Genomic DNA, 18,051 nt, shown 5'->3' on the forward strand with positions numbered 1-18,051 from the left:
CAATATTTAAAAATTATTAAAATTGATGAGGCACTCTTAATGATCTCATATTATGCACTGAATATTTTAATTAAAAAAATATTGGAAAAATATTGGTATGTAAAATAACTGTAGGGGTGTGTTTAGAAGCATTAAAAAAAAAAAAAAAAAAAAAAAAATATTATATATTTCCCAGAGTGGCATTCATGTACTCTATAAGTATATAAGTATTTAGCAATATTTAAAAATTATAAAATTGATGAGGCACTCTTAATGATCTCATATTATGCACTGAATATTTTCATAAAATAGACCCTGCCCATTATATATTTCCCGGAGTGGCATTCATGTACTCTATAAGTATATAAGTATTTAGCAATATTTAAAAATTATTAAAATTGATGAGGCACTCTTAATGATCTCATATTATGCACTGAATATTTTAATTAAAAAAAATATTGGAAAAATATTGGTATGTAAAATAACTGTAGGGGTGTGTTTAGAAGCATTAAAAAAAAAAAAAAAAAAAAAAAACAAAAAGACAACAGCACGTGGTGTTCCCAAGCGGTCACCCATCCAAGTACTAACCACGCCCGACGCTGCTTGACTTCGGTGATCGGGACGAGAACCGGTATATCAGCGTGGTATGGCCGTTGCCCATTATATATTTCCCGGAGTGGCATTCATGTACTCTATAAGTATATAAGTATTTAGCAATACATAAAATTATTAAAATGATGAGCACTCTTAATGATCTCATATATCAGCACTGAATATTTGAATATTTTAATTTTAATAAAAAAAAAATATTGGTATATATACTTAAAATTATTAAAATTGATGAGAGCACTCTTAATGATCTCATATTATGCACTGAATATTTTCATAAAAATAGACCCTGCCCATTATATATTTCCCGGAGTGGCATTCATGTACTCCTATAAGTATATAAGTATTTAGCAATACATAAAATTATTAAAATTGATGAGAGCACTCTTAATGATCTCAGTATTATGCACTGAATATTTTCATAAAATAGACCCTGCCCATTATATATTTCCCGGAGTGGCATTCATGTACTCTATAAGTATATAAGTATTTAGCAATATTTAAACAATTATTAAAATTGATGAGGCACTCTAAATGATCTCATATTATGCACTGAATATTTTCATAAAATAGACCCTGCCCATTATATATTTTCCCGGAGTGGCATTCGATGTACTCTATAAGTATATAAAGTATTTAGCAATATTAAAAATTATTAAAATTGATGAGGCACTCTTAATGATCTCATATTATGCACTGAATATTTTAATTAAAAAAATATTGGAAAAATATTGGTATGTAAAATAACTGTAGGGGTGTGTTTAGAAGCATTAAAAAAAAAAAAAAAAAAAAAAAAAAAGACAACAGCACGTGGTGTTCCCAAGCGGTCACCCATCCAAGTACTAACCACGCCCGACGCTGCTTGACTTCGGTGATCGGACGAGAACCGGTATATCAGCGTGGTATGGCCGTTGCCCATTATATATTTCCCGGAGTGGCATTCATGTACTCTATAAGTATATAAGTATTTAGCAATACATAAAATTATTAAAATTGATGAGAGCACTCTTAATGATCTCATATTATGCACTGAATATTTGAATATTTTAATTTTAATAAAAAAAAATATTGGTATATATACTTAAAATTATTAAAATTGATGAGAGCACTCTTAATGATCTCATATTATGCACTGAATATTTTCATAAAATAGACCCTGCCCATTATATATTTCCCGGAGTGGCATTCATGTACTCTATAAGTATATAAGTATTTAGCAATACATAAAAATTATTAAAATTGATGAGAGCACTCTTAATGATCTCATATTATGCACTGAATATTTTCATAAAATATAGACCCTGCCCATTATATATTTCCCGGAGTGGCATTCATGTACTCTATAAGTATATAAGTATTTAGCAATATTTAAAAATTATTAAAATTGATGAGGCACTCTTATGATCTCATATTATGCACTGAATATTTTCATAAAAATAGACCCTGCCCATTATATATTTCCCGGAGTGGCATTCATGTACTCTATAAGTATATAAGTATTTAGCAATATTTAAAAATTATTAAAATTGATGAGGCACTCTTAATGATCTCATATTATGCACTGAATATTTTAATTAAAAAAAATATTGGAAAAATATTGGTATGTAAAATAACTGTAGGGGTGTGTTTAGAAGCATTAAAAAAAAAAAAAAAAAAAAAAAAAAAGACAACAGCACGTGGTGTTCCCAAGCGGTCACCCATCCAAGTACTAACCACGCCCGACGCTGCTTGACTTCGGTGATCGGACGAGAACCGGTATATCAGCGTGGTATGGCCGTTGCCCATTAATATATTTCCCGGAGTGGCATTCATGTACTCTATAAGTATATAAGTATTTAGCAATACTTAAAATTATTAAAATTGATGAGAGCACTCTTAATGATCTCATATTATGCACTGAATATTTTAATTAAAAAAATATTGGAAAAATATTGGTATGTAATATAACTGTAGGGGTGTGTTTAGAAGCATTAAAAAAAAAAAAAAAAAAAAAAAAAATATTATATATTTCCCAGAGTGGCATTCATGTACTCTATAAGTATATAAGTATTTAGCAATACATAAAATTATTAAAATTGATGAGAGCACTCTTAATGATCTCATATTATGCACTGAATATTTTCATAAAATAGACCCTGCCCATTATATATTTCCCGGAGTGGCATTCATGTACTCTATAAGTATATAAGTATTTAGCAATATTTAAAAATTATTAAAAATTGATGAGGCACTCTTAATGATCTCATATTATGCACTGAATATTTTAATTAAAAAAATATTGGAAAAATATTGGTATGTAAAATAACTGTAGGGGGTGTGTTTAGAAGCATTAACAAAAAAAAAAAAAAAAAAAAAATATTATATATTTCCCAGAGTGGCATTCATGTACTCTATAAGTATATAAGTATTTAGCAATATTTAAAAATTATTAAAATTGATGAGGCACTCTTAATGATCTCATATTATGCACTGAATATTTTCATAAAATAGACCCTGCCCATTATATATTTCCCGGAGTGGCATTCATGTACTCTATAAGTATATAAGTATTTAGCAATATTTAAAAATTATTAAAATTGATGAGGCACTCTTAATGATCTCATATTATGCACTGAATATTTTAATTAAAAAAAATATTGGAAAAATATTGGTATGTAAAATAACTGTAGGGGGTGGTGTTTAGAAGCATTAAAAAAAAAAAAAAAAAAAAAAAAAAAAGACAACAGCACGTGGTGTTCCCAAGCGGTCACCCATCCAAGTACTAACCACGCCCGACGCTGCTTGACTTCGGTGATCGGACGAGAACCGGTATATCAGCGTGGTATGGCCGTTGCCCATTATATATTTCCCGGAGTGGCATTCATGTACTCTATAAGTATATAAGTATTTAGCAATACATAAAATTATTAAAATTGATGAGAGCACTCTTAATGATCTCATATTATGCACTGAAATATTTGAATATTTTAATTTTAATAAAAAAAAATATTGGTATATATACTTAAAATTATTAAAATTGATGAGAGCACTCTTAATGATCTCATATTATGCACTGAATATTTTCATAAAATAGACCCTGCCCATTATATATTTCCCGGAGTGGCATTCATGTACTCTATAAGTATATAAGTATTTAGCAATACATAAAATTATTAAAATTGATGAGAGCACTCTTAATGATCTCATATTATGCACTGAATATTTTCATAAAATAGACCCTGCCCATTATATATTTCCCGGAGTGGCATTCATGTACTCTATAAGTATATAAGTATTTAGCAATATTTAAAAATTATTAAAATTGATGAGGCACTCTTAATGATCTCATATTATGCACTGAATATTTTCATAAAAATAGACCCTGCCCATTATATATTTCCCGGAGTGGCATTCATGTACTCTATAAGTATATAAGTATTTAGCAATATTTAAAAATTATTAAAATTGATGAGGCACTCTTAATGATCTCATATTATGCACTGAATATTTTCATAAAATAGACCCTGCCCATTATATATTTCCCGGAGTGGCATTCATGTACTCTATAAGTATATAAGTATTTAGCAATACATAAAATTATTAAAATTGATGAGAGCACTCTTAATGATCTCATATTATGCACTGAATATTTTCATAAAATAGACCCTGCCCATTATATATTTCCCGGAGTGGCATTCATGTACTCTATAAGTATATAAGTATTTAGCAATATTTATAAAATTATTAAAATTGATGAGGCACTCTTAATGATCTCATATTATGCACTGAATATTTCATAAAATAGACCCTGCCCATTATATATTTCCCGGAGTGGCATTCATGTACTCTATAAGTATATAAGTATTTAGCAATATTTAAAAATTATTAAAATTGATGAGGCACTCTTAATGATCTCATATTATGCACTGAATATTTTCATAAAATAGACCCTGCCCATTATATATTTCCCGGAGTGGCATTCATGTACTCTATAAGTATATAAGTATTTAGCAATACATAAAATTATTAAAATTGATGAGAGCACTCTTAATGATCTCATATTATGCACTGAATATTTTCATAAAATAGACCCTGCCCATTATATATTTCCCGGAGTGGCATTCATGTACTCTATAAGTATATAAGTATTTAGCAATATTTAAAAAATTATTAAAATTGATGAGGCAGCTCTTAATGATCTCATATTATGCACTGAATATTTTCATAAAATAGACCCTGCCCCATTATATATTTCCCGGAGTGGCATTCATGTACTCTATAAGTATATAAGTATTTAGCAATATTTAAAAATTATTAAAATTGATGAGGCACTCTTAATGATCTCATATTATGCACTGAATATTTTCATAAAATAGACCCTGCCCATTATATATTTCCCGGAGTGGCATTCATGTACTCTATAAGTATATAAGTATTTAGCCAATATTTAAAAAATTATTAAAATTGATGAGCGCACTCTTAATGATCTCATATTATGCACTGAATATTTTAATTAAAAAAAATATTGGAGAAAATATTGGTATGTAAAAATAAACTGTAGGGGTGTGTTTAGAAGCATTAAAAAAAAAAAAAAAAAAAAGAAAAAAAAAAGACAACAGCACGTGGTGTTCCCAAGCGGTCACCCATCCAAGTACTAACACACGGCCCGACGCTGCTTGACTTCGGTGATCGGACGAGAACCGGTATATCAGCGTGGTATGGCCGTTGCCCAATATATATTTCCTCGGAGTGGCATTCATGTACTCTATAAGTATATAAGTATTTAGCAATACTTAAACATTATTAAAATTGATGAGAGCACTCTTAATGATCTCATATTATGCACTGAATATTTTAATTAAAAAAATATTGGAAAAAATATTGGTATGTAAAATAACTGTAGGGGTGTGTTTAGAAGCATTAAAAAAAAAAAAAAAAAAAAAAAAAAAATATTATATATTTCCCAGAGTGGCATTCATGTACTCTATAAGTATATAAGTATTTAGCAATACATAAAATTATTAAAATTGATGAGGCACTCTTAATGATCTCATATTATGCACTGAATATTTTCATAAAATAGACCCCTGCCCATTATATATTTCCCGGAGTGGCATTCATGTACTCTATAAGTATATAAGTATTTAGCAATATTTAAAAATTATTAAAATTGATGAGGCACTCTTAATGATCTCATATTATGCACTGAATATTTTAATTAAAAAAATATTGGAAAAATATTGGTATGTAAAATAACTGTAGGGGTGTGTTTAGAAGCATTAAAAAAAAAAAAAAAAAAAAAAAAAAAAAAGACAACAGCACGTGGTGTTCCCAAGCGGTCACCCATCCAAGTACTAACCACGCCCGACGCTGCTTGACTTCGGTGATCGGACGAGAACCGGTATATCAGCGTGGTATGGCCGTTGCCCCATTATATATTTCCCGGAGTGGCATTCATGTACTCTATAAGTATATAAGTATTTAGCAATACTTAAAATTATTAAAATTGATGAGAGCACTCTTAATGATCTCATATTATGCACTGAATATTTTAATTAAAAAAATATTGGAAAAATATTGGTATGTAAAATAACTGTAGGGGTGTGTTTAGAAGCATTAAAAAAAAAAAAAAAAAAAAAAAAATATTATATATTTCCCAGAGTGGCATTCATGTACTCTATAAGTATATAAGTATTTAGCAATACATAAAATTATTAAAATTGATGAGGCACTCTTAATGATCTCATATTATGCACTGAATATTTTCATAAAATAGACCCTGCCCATTATATATTTCCCGGAGTGGCATTCATGTACTCTATAAGTATATAAGTATTTAGCAATATTTAAAAATTATTAAAATTGATGAGGCACTCTTAATGATCTCATATTATGCACTGAATATTTTAATTAAAAAAATATTGGAAAAATATTGGTATGTAAAATAACTGTAGGGGTGTGTTTAGAAGCATTAAAAAAAAAAAAAAAAAAAAAAAAAATATTATATATTTCCCAGAGTGGCATTCATGTACTCTATAAGTATATAAGTATTTAGCAATATTTAAAAATTATTAAAATTGATGAGGCACTCTTAATGATCTCATATTATGCACTGAATATTTTCATAAAATAGACCCTGCCCATTATATATTTCCCGGAGTGGCATTCATGTACTCTATAAGTATATAAGTATTTAGCAATATTTAAAAATTATTAAAATTGATGAGGCACTCTTAATGATCTCATATTATGCACTGAATATTTTAATTAAAAAAATATTGGAAAAATATTGGTATGTAAAATAACTGTAGGGGTGTGTTTAGAAGCATTAAAAAAAAAAAAAAAAAAAAAAAAAAAGACAACAGCACGTGGTGTTCCCAAGCGGTCACCCATCCAAGTACTAACCACGCCCGACGCTGCTTGACTTCGGTGATCGGACGAGAACCGGTATATCAGCGTGGTATGGCCGTTGCCCATTATATATTTCCCGGAGTGGCATTCATGTACTCTATAAGTATATAAGTATTTAGCAATACATAAAATTATTAAAATTGATGAGAGCACTCTTAATGATCTCATATTATGCACTGAATATTTGAATATTTTAATTTTAATAAAAAAAAATATTGGTATATATACTTAAAATTATTAAAATTGATGAGAGCACTCTTAATGATCTCATATTATGCACTGAATATTTTCATAAAATAGACCCTGCCCATTATATATTTCCCGGAGTGGCATTCATGTACTCTATAAGTATATAAGTATTTAGCAATACATAAAATTATTAAAATTGATGAGAGCACTCTTAATGATCTCATATTATGCACTGAATATTTTCATAAAATAGACCCTGCCCATTATATATTTCCCGGAGTGGCATTCATGTACTCTATAAGTATATAAGTATTTAGCAATATTTAAAAATTATTAAAATTGATGAGGCACTCTTAATGATCTCATATTATGCACTGAATATTTTCATAAAATAGACCCTGCCCATTATATATTTCCCGGAGTGGCATTCATGTACTCTATAAGTATATAAGTATTTAGCAATATTTAAAAATTATTAAAATTGATGAGGCACTCTTAATGATCTCATATTATGCACTGAATATTTTCATAAAATAGACCCTGCCCATTATATATTTCCCGGAGTGGCATTCATGTACTCTATAAGTATATAAGTATTTAGCAATATTTAAAAATTATTAAAATTGATGAGGCACTCTTAATGATCTCATATTATGCACTGAATATTTTAATTAAAAAAATATTGGAAAAATATTGGTATGTAAAATAACTGTAGGGGTGTGTTTAGAAGCATTAAAAAAAAAAAAAAAAAAAAAAAAAAAGACAACAGCACGTGGTGTTCCCAAGCGGTCACCCATCCAAGTACTAACCACGCCCGACGCTGCTTGACTTCGGTGATCGGACGAGAACCGGTATATCAGCGTGGTATGGCCGTTGCCCATTATATATTTCCCGGAGTGGCATTCATGTACTCTATAAGTATATAAGTATTTAGCAATACTTAAAATTATTAAAATTGATGAGAGCACTCTTAATGATCTCATATTATGCACTGAATATTTTAATTAAAAAAATATTGGAAAAATATTGGTATGTAAAATAACTGTAGGGGTGTGTTTAGAAGCATTAAAAAAAAAAAAAAAAAAAAAAAAATATTATATATTTCCCAGAGTGGCATTCATGTACTCTATAAGTATATAAGTATTTAGCAATACATAAAATTATTAAAATTGATGAGGCACTCTTAATGATCTCATATTATGCACTGAATATTTTCATAAAATAGACCCTGCCCATTATATATTTCCCGGAGTGGCATTCATGTACTCTATAAGTATATAAGTATTTAGCAATATTTAAAAATTATTAAAATTGATGAGGCACTCTTAATGATCTCATATTATGCACTGAATATTTTAATTAAAAAAATATTGGAAAAATATTGGTATGTAAAATAACTGTAGGGGTGTGTTTAGAAGCATTAAAAAAAAAAAAAAAAAAAAAAAAATATTATATATTTCCCAGAGTGGCATTCATGTACTCTATAAGTATATAAGTATTTAGCAATATTTAAAAATTATTAAAATTGATGAGGCACTCTTAATGATCTCATATTATGCACTGAATATTTTCATAAAATAGACCCTGCCCATTATATATTTCCCGGAGTGGCATTCATGTACTCTATAAGTATATAAGTATTTAGCAATATTTAAAAATTATTAAAATTGATGAGGCACTCTTAATGATCTCATATTATGCACTGAATATTTTAATTAAAAAAATATTGGAAAAATATTGGTATGTAAAATAACTGTAGGGGTGTGTTTAGAAGCATTAAAAAAAAAAAAAAAAAAAAAAAAAAAAGACAACAGCACGTGGTGTTCCCAAGCGGTCACCCATCCAAGTACTAACCACGCCCGACGCTGCTTGACTTCGGTGATCGGACGAGAACCGGTATATCAGCGTGGTATGGCCGTTGCCCATTATATATTTCCCGGAGTGGCATTCATGTACTCTATAAGTATATAAGTATTTAGCAATACTTAAAATTATTAAAATTGATGAGAGCACTCTTAATGATCTCATATTATGCACTGAATATTTTAATTAAAAAAATATTGGAAAAATATTGGTATGTAAAATAACTGTAGGGGTGTGTTTAGAAGCATTAAAAAAAAAAAAAAAAAAAAAAAAATATTATATATTTCCCAGAGTGGCATTCATGTACTCTATAAGTATATAAGTATTTAGCAATACATAAAATTATTAAAATTGATGAGGCACTCTTAATGATCTCATATTATGCACTGAATATTTTCATAAAATAGACCCTGCCCATTATATATTTCCCGGAGTGGCATTCATGTACTCTATAAGTATATAAGTATTTAGCAATATTTAAAAATTATTAAAATTGATGAGGCACTCTTAATGATCTCATATTATGCACTGAATATTTTAATTAAAAAAATATTGGAAAAATATTGGTATGTAAAATAACTGTAGGGGTGTGTTTAGAAGCATTAAAAAAAAAAAAAAAAAAAAAAAAATATTATATATTTCCCAGAGTGGCATTCATGTACTCTATAAGTATATAAGTATTTAGCAATATTTAAAAATTATTAAAATTGATGAGGCACTCTTAATGATCTCATATTATGCACTGAATATTTTCATAAAATAGACCCTGCCCATTATATATTTCCCGGAGTGGCATTCATGTACTCTATAAGTATATAAGTATTTAGCAATATTTAAAAATTATTAAAATTGATGAGGCACTCTTAATGATCTCATATTATGCACTGAATATTTTCATAAAATAGACCCTGCCCATTATATATTTCCCGGAGTGGCATTCATGTACTCTATAAGTATATAAGTATTTAGCAATATTTAAAAATTATTAAAATTGATGAGGCACTCTTAATGATCTCATATTATGCACTGAATATTTTAATTAAAAAAATATTGGAAAAATATTGGTATGTAAAATAACTGTAGGGGTGTGTTTAGAAGCATTAAAAAAAAAAAAAAAAAAAAAAAAAATATTATATATTTCCCGGAGTGGCATTCATGTACTCTATAAGTATATAAGTATTTAGCAATACATAAAATTATTAAAATTGATGAGAGCACTCTTAATGATCTCATATTATGCACTGAATATTTTAATAAAAAAAATATTGAAAAAATATTGGTATGTAAAATAATTGTAGGGGTGTGTTTAGAAGCATTAAAAAAAAAAAAAAAAAAAAAAAAATATTATATATTTCCCGGAGTGGCATTCATGTACTCTATAAGTATATAAGTATTTAGCAATACATAAAATTATTAAAATTGATGAGAGCACTCTTAATGATCTCATATTATGCACTGAATATTTTAATAAAAAAAATATTGAAAAAATATTGGTATGTAAAATAACTGTAGGGGTGTGTTTAGAAGCATTAAAAAAAAAAAAAAAAAAAAAAAAATATTATATATTTCCCAGAGTGGCATTCATGTACTCTATAAGTATATAAGTATTTAGCAATACATAAAATTATTAAAATTGATGAGGCACTCTTAATGATCTCATATTATGCACTGAATATTTTCATAAAATAGACCCTGCCCATTATATATTTCCCGGAGTGGCATTCATGTACTCTATAAGTATATAAGTATTTAGCAATACATAAAATTATTAAAATTGATGAGAGCACTCTTAATGATCTCATATTATGCACTGAATATTTTCATAAAATAGACCCTGCCCATTATATATTTCCCGGAGTGGCATTCATGTACTCTATAAGTATATAAGTATTTAGCAATATTTAAAAATTATTAAAATTGATGAGGCACTCTTAATGATCTCATATTATGCACTGAATATTTTCATAAAATAGACCCTGCCCATTATATATTTCCCGGAGTGGCATTCATGTACTCTATAAGTATATAAGTATTTAGCAATATTTAAAAATTATTAAAATTGATGAGGCACTCTTAATGATCTCATATTATGCACTGAATATTTTAATTAAAAAAATATTGGAAAAATATTGGTATGTAAAATAACTGTAGGGGTGTGTTTAGAAGCATTAAAAAAAAAAAAAAAAAAAAAAAAAAATATTATATATTTCCCGGAGTGGCATTCATGTACTCTATAAGTATATAAGTATTTAGCAATACATAAAATTATTAAAATTGATGAGAGCACTCTTAATGATCTCATATTATGCACTGAATATTTTAATAAAAAAAATATTGAAAAAATATTGGTATGTAAAATAATTGTAGGGGTGTGTTTAGAAGCATTAAAAAAAAAAAAAAAAAAAAAAAAAATATTATATATTTCCCGGAGTGGCATTCATGTACTCTATAAGTATATAAGTATTTAGCAATACATAAAATTATTAAAATTGATGAGAGCACTCTTAATGATCTCATATTATGCACTGAATATTTTAATAAAAAAAATATTGAAAAAATATTGGTATGTAAAATAACTGTAGGGGTGTGTTTAGAAGCATTAAAAAAAAAAAAAAAAAAAAAAAAATATTATATATTTCCCAGAGTGGCATTCATGTACTCTATAAGTATATAAGTATTTAGCAATACATAAAATTATTAAAATTGATGAGGCACTCTTAATGATCTCATATTATGCACTGAATATTTTCATAAAATAGACCCTGCCCATTATATATTTCCCGGAGTGGCATTCATGTACTCTATAAGTATATAAGTATTTAGCAATACATAAAATTATTAAAATTGATGAGAGCACTCTTAATGATCTCATATTATGCACTGAATATTTTAATTAAAAAAAATATTGGTATATATACTTAAAATTATTAAAATTGATGAGAGCACTCTTAATGATCTCATATTATGCACTGAATATTTTAATTAAAAAAAATATTGGTATGTAAAATAATTGTAGGGGTGTGTTTAGAAGCATGGCCGTTGCCCATTATATATTTCCCGGAGTGGCATTCATGTACTCTTGAGTATATAAGTATTTAGCAATACTTAAAATTATTAAAATTGATGAGAGCACTCTTAATGATCTCATATTATGCACTGAATATTTTCATAAAATAGACCCTGCCTATTATATATTTCCCGGAGTGGCATTCATGTACTCTATAAGTATATAAGTATTTAGCAATATTTAAAAATTATTAAAATTGATGAGAGCACTCTTAATGATCTCATATTATGCACTGAATATTTTCATAAAATAGACCCTGCCCATTATATATTTCCCGGAGTGGCATTCATGTACTCTATAAGTATATAAGTATTTAGCAATACATAAAATTATTAAAATTGATGAGAGCACTCTTAATGATCTCATATTATGCACTGAATATTTTCATAAAATAGACCCTGCCTATTATATATTTCCCGGAGTGGCATTCATGTACTCTATAAGTATATAAGTATTTAGCAATATTTAAAAATTATTAAAATTGATGAGAGCACTCTTAATGATCTCATATTATGCACTGAATATTTTCATAAAATAGACCCTGCCCATTATATATTTCCCGGAGTGGCATTCATGTACTCTATAAGTATATAAGTATTTAGCAATATTTAAAAATTATTAAAATTGATGAGGCACTCTTAATGATCTCATATTATGCACTGAATATTTTCATAAAATAGACCCTGCCCATTATATATTTCCCGGAGTGGCATTCATGTACTCTATAAGTATATAAGTATTTAGCAATACATAAAATTATTAAAATTGATGAGAGCACTCTTAATGATCTCATATTATGCACTGAATATTTTAATAAAAAAAAAATATTGAAAAAATATTGGTATGTAAAATAATTGTAGGGGTGTGTTTAGAAGCATTAAAAAAAAAAAAAAAAAAAAAAAAAATATTATATATTTCCCGGAGTGGCATTCATGTACTCTATAAGTATATAAGTATTTAGCAATATTTAAAAATTATTAAAATTGATGAGGCACTCTTAATGATCTCATATTATGCACTGAATATTTTCATAAAATAGACCCTGCCCATTATATATTTCCCGGAGTGGCATTCATGTACTCTATAAGTATATAAGTATTTAGCAATATTTAAAAATTATTAAAATTGATGAGGCACTCTTAATGATCTCATATTATGCACTGAATATTTTCATAAAATAGACCCTGCCCATTATATATTTCCCGGAGTGGCATTCATGTACTCTATAAGTATATAAGTATTTAGCAATATTTAAAAATTATTAAAATTGATGAGGCACTCTTAATGATCTCATATTATGCACTGAATATTTTAATTAAAAAAATATTGGAAAAATATTGGTATGTAAAATAACTGTAGGGGTGTGTTTAGAAGCATTAAAAAAAAAAAAAAAAAAAAAAAAAAAGACAACAGCACGTGGTGTTCCCAAGCGGTCACCCATCCAAGTACTAACCACGCCCGACGCTGCTTGACTTCGGTGATCGGACGAGAACCGGTATATCAGCGTGGTATGGCCGTTGCCCATTATATATTTCCCGGAGTGGCATTCATGTACTCTATAAGTATATAAGTATTTAGCAATACTTAAAATTATTAAAATTGATGAGAGCACTCTTAATGATCTCATATTATGCACTGAATATTTTAATTAAAAAAATATTGGAAAAATATTGGTATGTAAAATAACTGTAGGGGTGTGTTTAGAAGCATTAAAAAAAAAAAAAAAAAAAAAAAAAATATTATATATTTCCCAGAGTGGCATTCATGTACTCTATAAGTATATAAGTATTTAGCAATACATAAAATTATTAAAATTGATGAGGCACTCTTAATGATCTCATATTATGCACTGAATATTTTCATAAAATAGACCCTGCCCATTATATATTTCCCGGAGTGGCATTCATGTACTCTATAAGTATATAAGTATTTAGCAATATTTAAAAATTATTAAAATTGATGAGGCACTCTTAATGATCTCATATTATGCACTGAATATTTTAATTAAAAAAATATTGGAAAAATATTGGTATGTAAAATAACTGTAGGGGTGTGTTTAGAAGCATTAAAAAAAAAAAAAAAAAAAAAAAAAAAAGACAACAGCACGTGGTGTTCCCAAGCGGTCACCCATCCAAGTACTAACCACGCCCGACGCTGCTTGACTTCGGTGATCGGACGAGAACCGGTATATCAGCGTGGTATGGCCGTTGCCCATTATATATTTCCCGGAGTGGCATTCATGTACTCTATAAGTATATAAGTATTTAGCAATACTTAAAATTATTAAAATTGATGAGAGCACTCTTAATGATCTCATATTATGCACTGAATATTTTAATTAAAAAAATATTGGAAAAATATTGGTATGTAAAATAACTGTAGGGGTGTGTTTAGAAGCATTAAAAAAAAAAAAAAAAAAAAAAAAATATTATATATTTCCCAGAGTGGCATTCATGTACTCTATAAGTATATAAGTATTTAGCAATACATAAAATTATTAAAATTGATGAGGCACTCTTAATGATCTCATATTATGCACTGAATATTTTCATAAAATAGACCCTGCCCATTATATATTTCCCGGAGTGGCATTCATGTACTCTATAAGTATATAAGTATTTAGCAATATTTAAAAATTATTAAAATTGATGAGGCACTCTTAATGATCTCATATTATGCACTGAATATTTTAATTAAAAAAATATTGGAAAAATATTGGTATGTAAAATAACTGTAGGGGTGTGTTTAGAAGCATTAAAAAAAAAAAAAAAAAAAAAAAAATATTATATATTTCCCAGAGTGGCATTCATGTACTCTATAAGTATATAAGTATTTAGCAATATTTAAAAATTATTAAAATTGATGAGGCACTCTTAATGATCTCATATTATGCACTGAATATTTTCATAAAATAGACCCTGCCCATTATATATTTCCCGGAGTGGCATTCATGTACTCTATAAGTATATAAGTATTTAGCAATATTTAAAAATTATTAAAATTGATGAGGCACTCTTAATGATCTCATATTATGCACTGAATATTTTAATTAAAAAAATATTGGAAAAATATTGGTATGTAAAATAACTGTAGGGGTGTGTTTAGAAGCATTAAAAAAAAAAAAAAAAAAAAAAAAAAAGACAACAGCACGTGGTGTTCCCAAGCGGTCACCCATCCAAGTACTAACCACGCCCGACGCTGCTTGACTTCGGTGATCGGACGAGAACCGGTATATCAGCGTGGTATGGCCGTTGCCCATTATATATTTCCCGGAGTGGCATTCATGTACTCTATAAGTATATAAGTATTTAGCAATACATAAAATTATTAAAATTGATGAGAGCACTCTTAATGATCTCATATTATGCACTGAATATTTGAATATTTTAATTTTAATAAAAAAAAATATTGGTATATATACTTAAAATTATTAAAATTGATGAGAGCACTCTTAATGATCTCATATTATGCACTGAATATTTTCATAAAATAGACCCTGCCCATTATATATTTCCCGGAGTGGCATTCATGTACTCTATAAGTATATAAGTATTTAGCAATACATAAAATTATTAAAATTGATGAGAGCACTCTTAATGATCTCATATTATGCACTGAATATTTTCATAAAATAGACCCTGCCCATTATATATTTCCCGGAGTGGCATTCATGTACTCTATAAGTATATAAGTATTTAGCAATATTTAAAAATTATTAAAATTGATGAGGCACTCTTAATGATCTCATATTATGCACTGAATATTTTCATAAAATAGACCCTGCCCATTATATATTTCCCGGAGTGGCATTCATGTACTCTATAAGTATATAAGTATTTAGCAATATTTAAAAATTATTAAAATTGATGAGGCACTCTTAATGATCTCATATTATGCACTGAATATTTTCATAAAATAGACCCTGCCCATTATATATTTCCCGGAGTGGCATTCATGTACTCTATAAGTATATAAGTATTTAGCAATATTTAAAAATTATTAAAATTGATGAGGCACTCTTAATGATCTCATATTATGCACTGAATATTTTAATTAAAAAAATATTGGAAAAATATTGGTATGTAAAATAACTGTAGGGGTGTGTTTAGAAGCATTAAAAAAAAAAAAAAAAAAAAAAAAAAAAGACAACAGCACGTGGTGTTCCCAAGCGGTCACCCATCCAAGTACTAACCACGCCCGACGCTGCTTGACTTCGGTGATCGGACGAGAACCGGTATATCAGCGTGGTATGGCCGTTGCCCATTATATATTTCCCGGAGTGGCATTCATGTACTCTATAAGTATATAAGTATTTAGCAATACTTAAAATTATTAAAATTGATGAGAGCACTCTTAATGATCTCATATTATGCACTGAATATTTTAATTAAAAAAATATTGGAAAAATATTGGTATGTAAAATAACTGTAGGGGTGTGTTTAGAAGCATTAAAAAAAAAAAAAAAAAAAAAAAAATATTATATATTTCCCAGAGTGGCATTCATGTACTCTATAAGTATATAAGTATTTAGCAATACATAAAATTATTAAAATTGATGAGGCACTCTTAATGATCTCATATTATGCACTGAATATTTTCATAAAATAGACCCTGCCCATTATATATTTCCCGGAGTGGCATTCATGTACTCTATAAGTATATAAGTATTTAGCAATATTTAAAAATTATTAAAATTGATGAGGCACTCTTAATGATCTCATATTATGCACTGAATATTTTAATTAAAAAAATATTGGAAAAATATTGGTATGTAAAATAACTGTAGGGGTGTGTTTAGAAGCATTAAAAAAAAAAAAAAAAAAAAAAAAAATATTATATATTTCCCAGAGTGGCATTCATGTACTCTATAAGTATATAAGTATTTAGCAATATTTAAAAATTATTAAAATTGATGAGGCACTCTTAATGATCTCATATTATGCACTGAATATTTTCATAAAATAGACCCTGCCCATTATATATTTCCCGGAGTGGCATTCATGTACTCTATAAGTATATAAGTATTTAGCAATATTTAAAAATTATTAAAATTGATGAGGCACTCTTAATGATCTCATATTATGCACTGAATATTTTAATTAAAAAAATATTGGAAAAATATTGGTATGTAAAATAACTGTAGGGGTGTGTTTAGAAGCATTAAAAAAAAAAAAAAAAAAAAAAAAAAAAGACAACAGCACGTGGTGTTCCCAAGCGGTCACCCATCCAAGTACTAACCACGCCCGACGCTGCTTGACTTCGGTGATCGGACGAGAACCGGTATATCAGCGTGGTATGGCCGTTGCCCATTATATATTTCCCGGAGTGGCATTCATGTACTCTATAAGTATATAAGTATTTAGCAATACTTAAAATTATTAAAATTGATGAGAGCACTCTTAATGATCTCATATTATGCACTGAATATTTTAATTAAAAAAATATTGGAAAAATATTGGTATGTAAAATAACTGTAGGGGTGTGTTTAGAAGCATTAAAAAAAAAAAAAAAAAAAAAAAAAATATTATATATTTCCCAGAGTGGCATTCATGTACTCTATAAGTATATAAGTATTTAGCAATACATAAAATTATTAAAATTGATGAGGCACTCTTAATGATCTCATATTATGCACTGAATATTTTCATAAAATAGACCCTGCCCATTATATATTTCCCGGAGTGGCATTCATGTACTCTATAAGTATATAAGTATTTAGCAATATTTAAAAATTATTAAAATTGATGAGGCACTCTTAATGATCTCATATTATGCACTGAATATTTTAATTAAAAAAATATTGGAAAAATATTGGTATGTAAAATAACTGTAGGGGTGTGTTTAGAAGCATTAAAAAAAAAAAAAAAAAAAAAAAAATATTATATATTTCCCAGAGTGGCATTCATGTACTCTATAAGTATATAAGTATTTAGCAATATTTAAAAATTATTAAA

The 18,051-nt window shown here is 27.8% G+C and overlaps 13 non-coding genes and 1 pseudogene across 13 annotated transcripts; all 14 read right to left on the bottom strand.

The window, feature by feature from the left end:
* Positions 1 to 518: 518 nt before the first annotated feature.
* On the bottom strand, positions 519 to 637 carry LOC126749947 (5S ribosomal RNA). The gene has a single exon (XR_007665492.1). It is a non-coding gene; the product is annotated as a 5S ribosomal RNA (ribosomal RNA).
* Positions 638 to 1,386: 749 nt separating this feature from the next.
* Positions 1,387 to 1,504, bottom strand: LOC126749939 (5S ribosomal RNA). Its single transcript, XR_007665484.1, has one exon. It is a non-coding gene; the product is annotated as a 5S ribosomal RNA (ribosomal RNA).
* A 748-nt stretch (positions 1,505 to 2,252) lies between these two features.
* LOC126749949 (5S ribosomal RNA) lies at positions 2,253 to 2,370 on the bottom strand. Its single transcript, XR_007665493.1, has one exon. It is a non-coding gene; the product is annotated as a 5S ribosomal RNA (ribosomal RNA).
* A 935-nt stretch (positions 2,371 to 3,305) lies between these two features.
* Positions 3,306 to 3,423, bottom strand: LOC126749950 (5S ribosomal RNA). Its single transcript, XR_007665494.1, has one exon. It is a non-coding gene; the product is annotated as a 5S ribosomal RNA (ribosomal RNA).
* A 1,754-nt stretch (positions 3,424 to 5,177) lies between these two features.
* On the bottom strand, positions 5,178 to 5,297 carry LOC126749948 (5S ribosomal RNA; annotated as a pseudogene).
* A 580-nt stretch (positions 5,298 to 5,877) lies between these two features.
* On the bottom strand, positions 5,878 to 5,995 carry LOC126749951 (5S ribosomal RNA). The gene has a single exon (XR_007665495.1). It is a non-coding gene; the product is annotated as a 5S ribosomal RNA (ribosomal RNA).
* A 928-nt stretch (positions 5,996 to 6,923) lies between these two features.
* LOC126749952 (5S ribosomal RNA) lies at positions 6,924 to 7,041 on the bottom strand. Its single transcript, XR_007665496.1, has one exon. It is a non-coding gene; the product is annotated as a 5S ribosomal RNA (ribosomal RNA).
* Positions 7,042 to 7,927: 886 nt separating this feature from the next.
* On the bottom strand, positions 7,928 to 8,045 carry LOC126749940 (5S ribosomal RNA). Its single transcript, XR_007665485.1, has one exon. It is a non-coding gene; the product is annotated as a 5S ribosomal RNA (ribosomal RNA).
* Positions 8,046 to 8,972: 927 nt separating this feature from the next.
* LOC126749941 (5S ribosomal RNA) lies at positions 8,973 to 9,090 on the bottom strand. The gene has a single exon (XR_007665486.1). It is a non-coding gene; the product is annotated as a 5S ribosomal RNA (ribosomal RNA).
* Positions 9,091 to 13,501: 4,411 nt separating this feature from the next.
* On the bottom strand, positions 13,502 to 13,619 carry LOC126749942 (5S ribosomal RNA). Its single transcript, XR_007665487.1, has one exon. It is a non-coding gene; the product is annotated as a 5S ribosomal RNA (ribosomal RNA).
* A 572-nt stretch (positions 13,620 to 14,191) lies between these two features.
* LOC126749943 (5S ribosomal RNA) lies at positions 14,192 to 14,309 on the bottom strand. Its single transcript, XR_007665488.1, has one exon. It is a non-coding gene; the product is annotated as a 5S ribosomal RNA (ribosomal RNA).
* Positions 14,310 to 15,235: 926 nt separating this feature from the next.
* LOC126749944 (5S ribosomal RNA) lies at positions 15,236 to 15,353 on the bottom strand. Its single transcript, XR_007665489.1, has one exon. It is a non-coding gene; the product is annotated as a 5S ribosomal RNA (ribosomal RNA).
* Positions 15,354 to 16,240: 887 nt separating this feature from the next.
* LOC126749945 (5S ribosomal RNA) lies at positions 16,241 to 16,358 on the bottom strand. The gene has a single exon (XR_007665490.1). It is a non-coding gene; the product is annotated as a 5S ribosomal RNA (ribosomal RNA).
* A 928-nt stretch (positions 16,359 to 17,286) lies between these two features.
* On the bottom strand, positions 17,287 to 17,404 carry LOC126749946 (5S ribosomal RNA). The gene has a single exon (XR_007665491.1). It is a non-coding gene; the product is annotated as a 5S ribosomal RNA (ribosomal RNA).
* Positions 17,405 to 18,051: the final 647 nt, after the last annotated feature.

This window comes from Anthonomus grandis, unplaced genomic scaffold, assembly GCF_022605725.1.
Source record: "Anthonomus grandis grandis unplaced genomic scaffold, icAntGran1.3 ctg00000937.1, whole genome shotgun sequence".
NCBI lineage: Eukaryota > Metazoa > Arthropoda > Insecta > Coleoptera > Curculionidae > Anthonomus > Anthonomus grandis.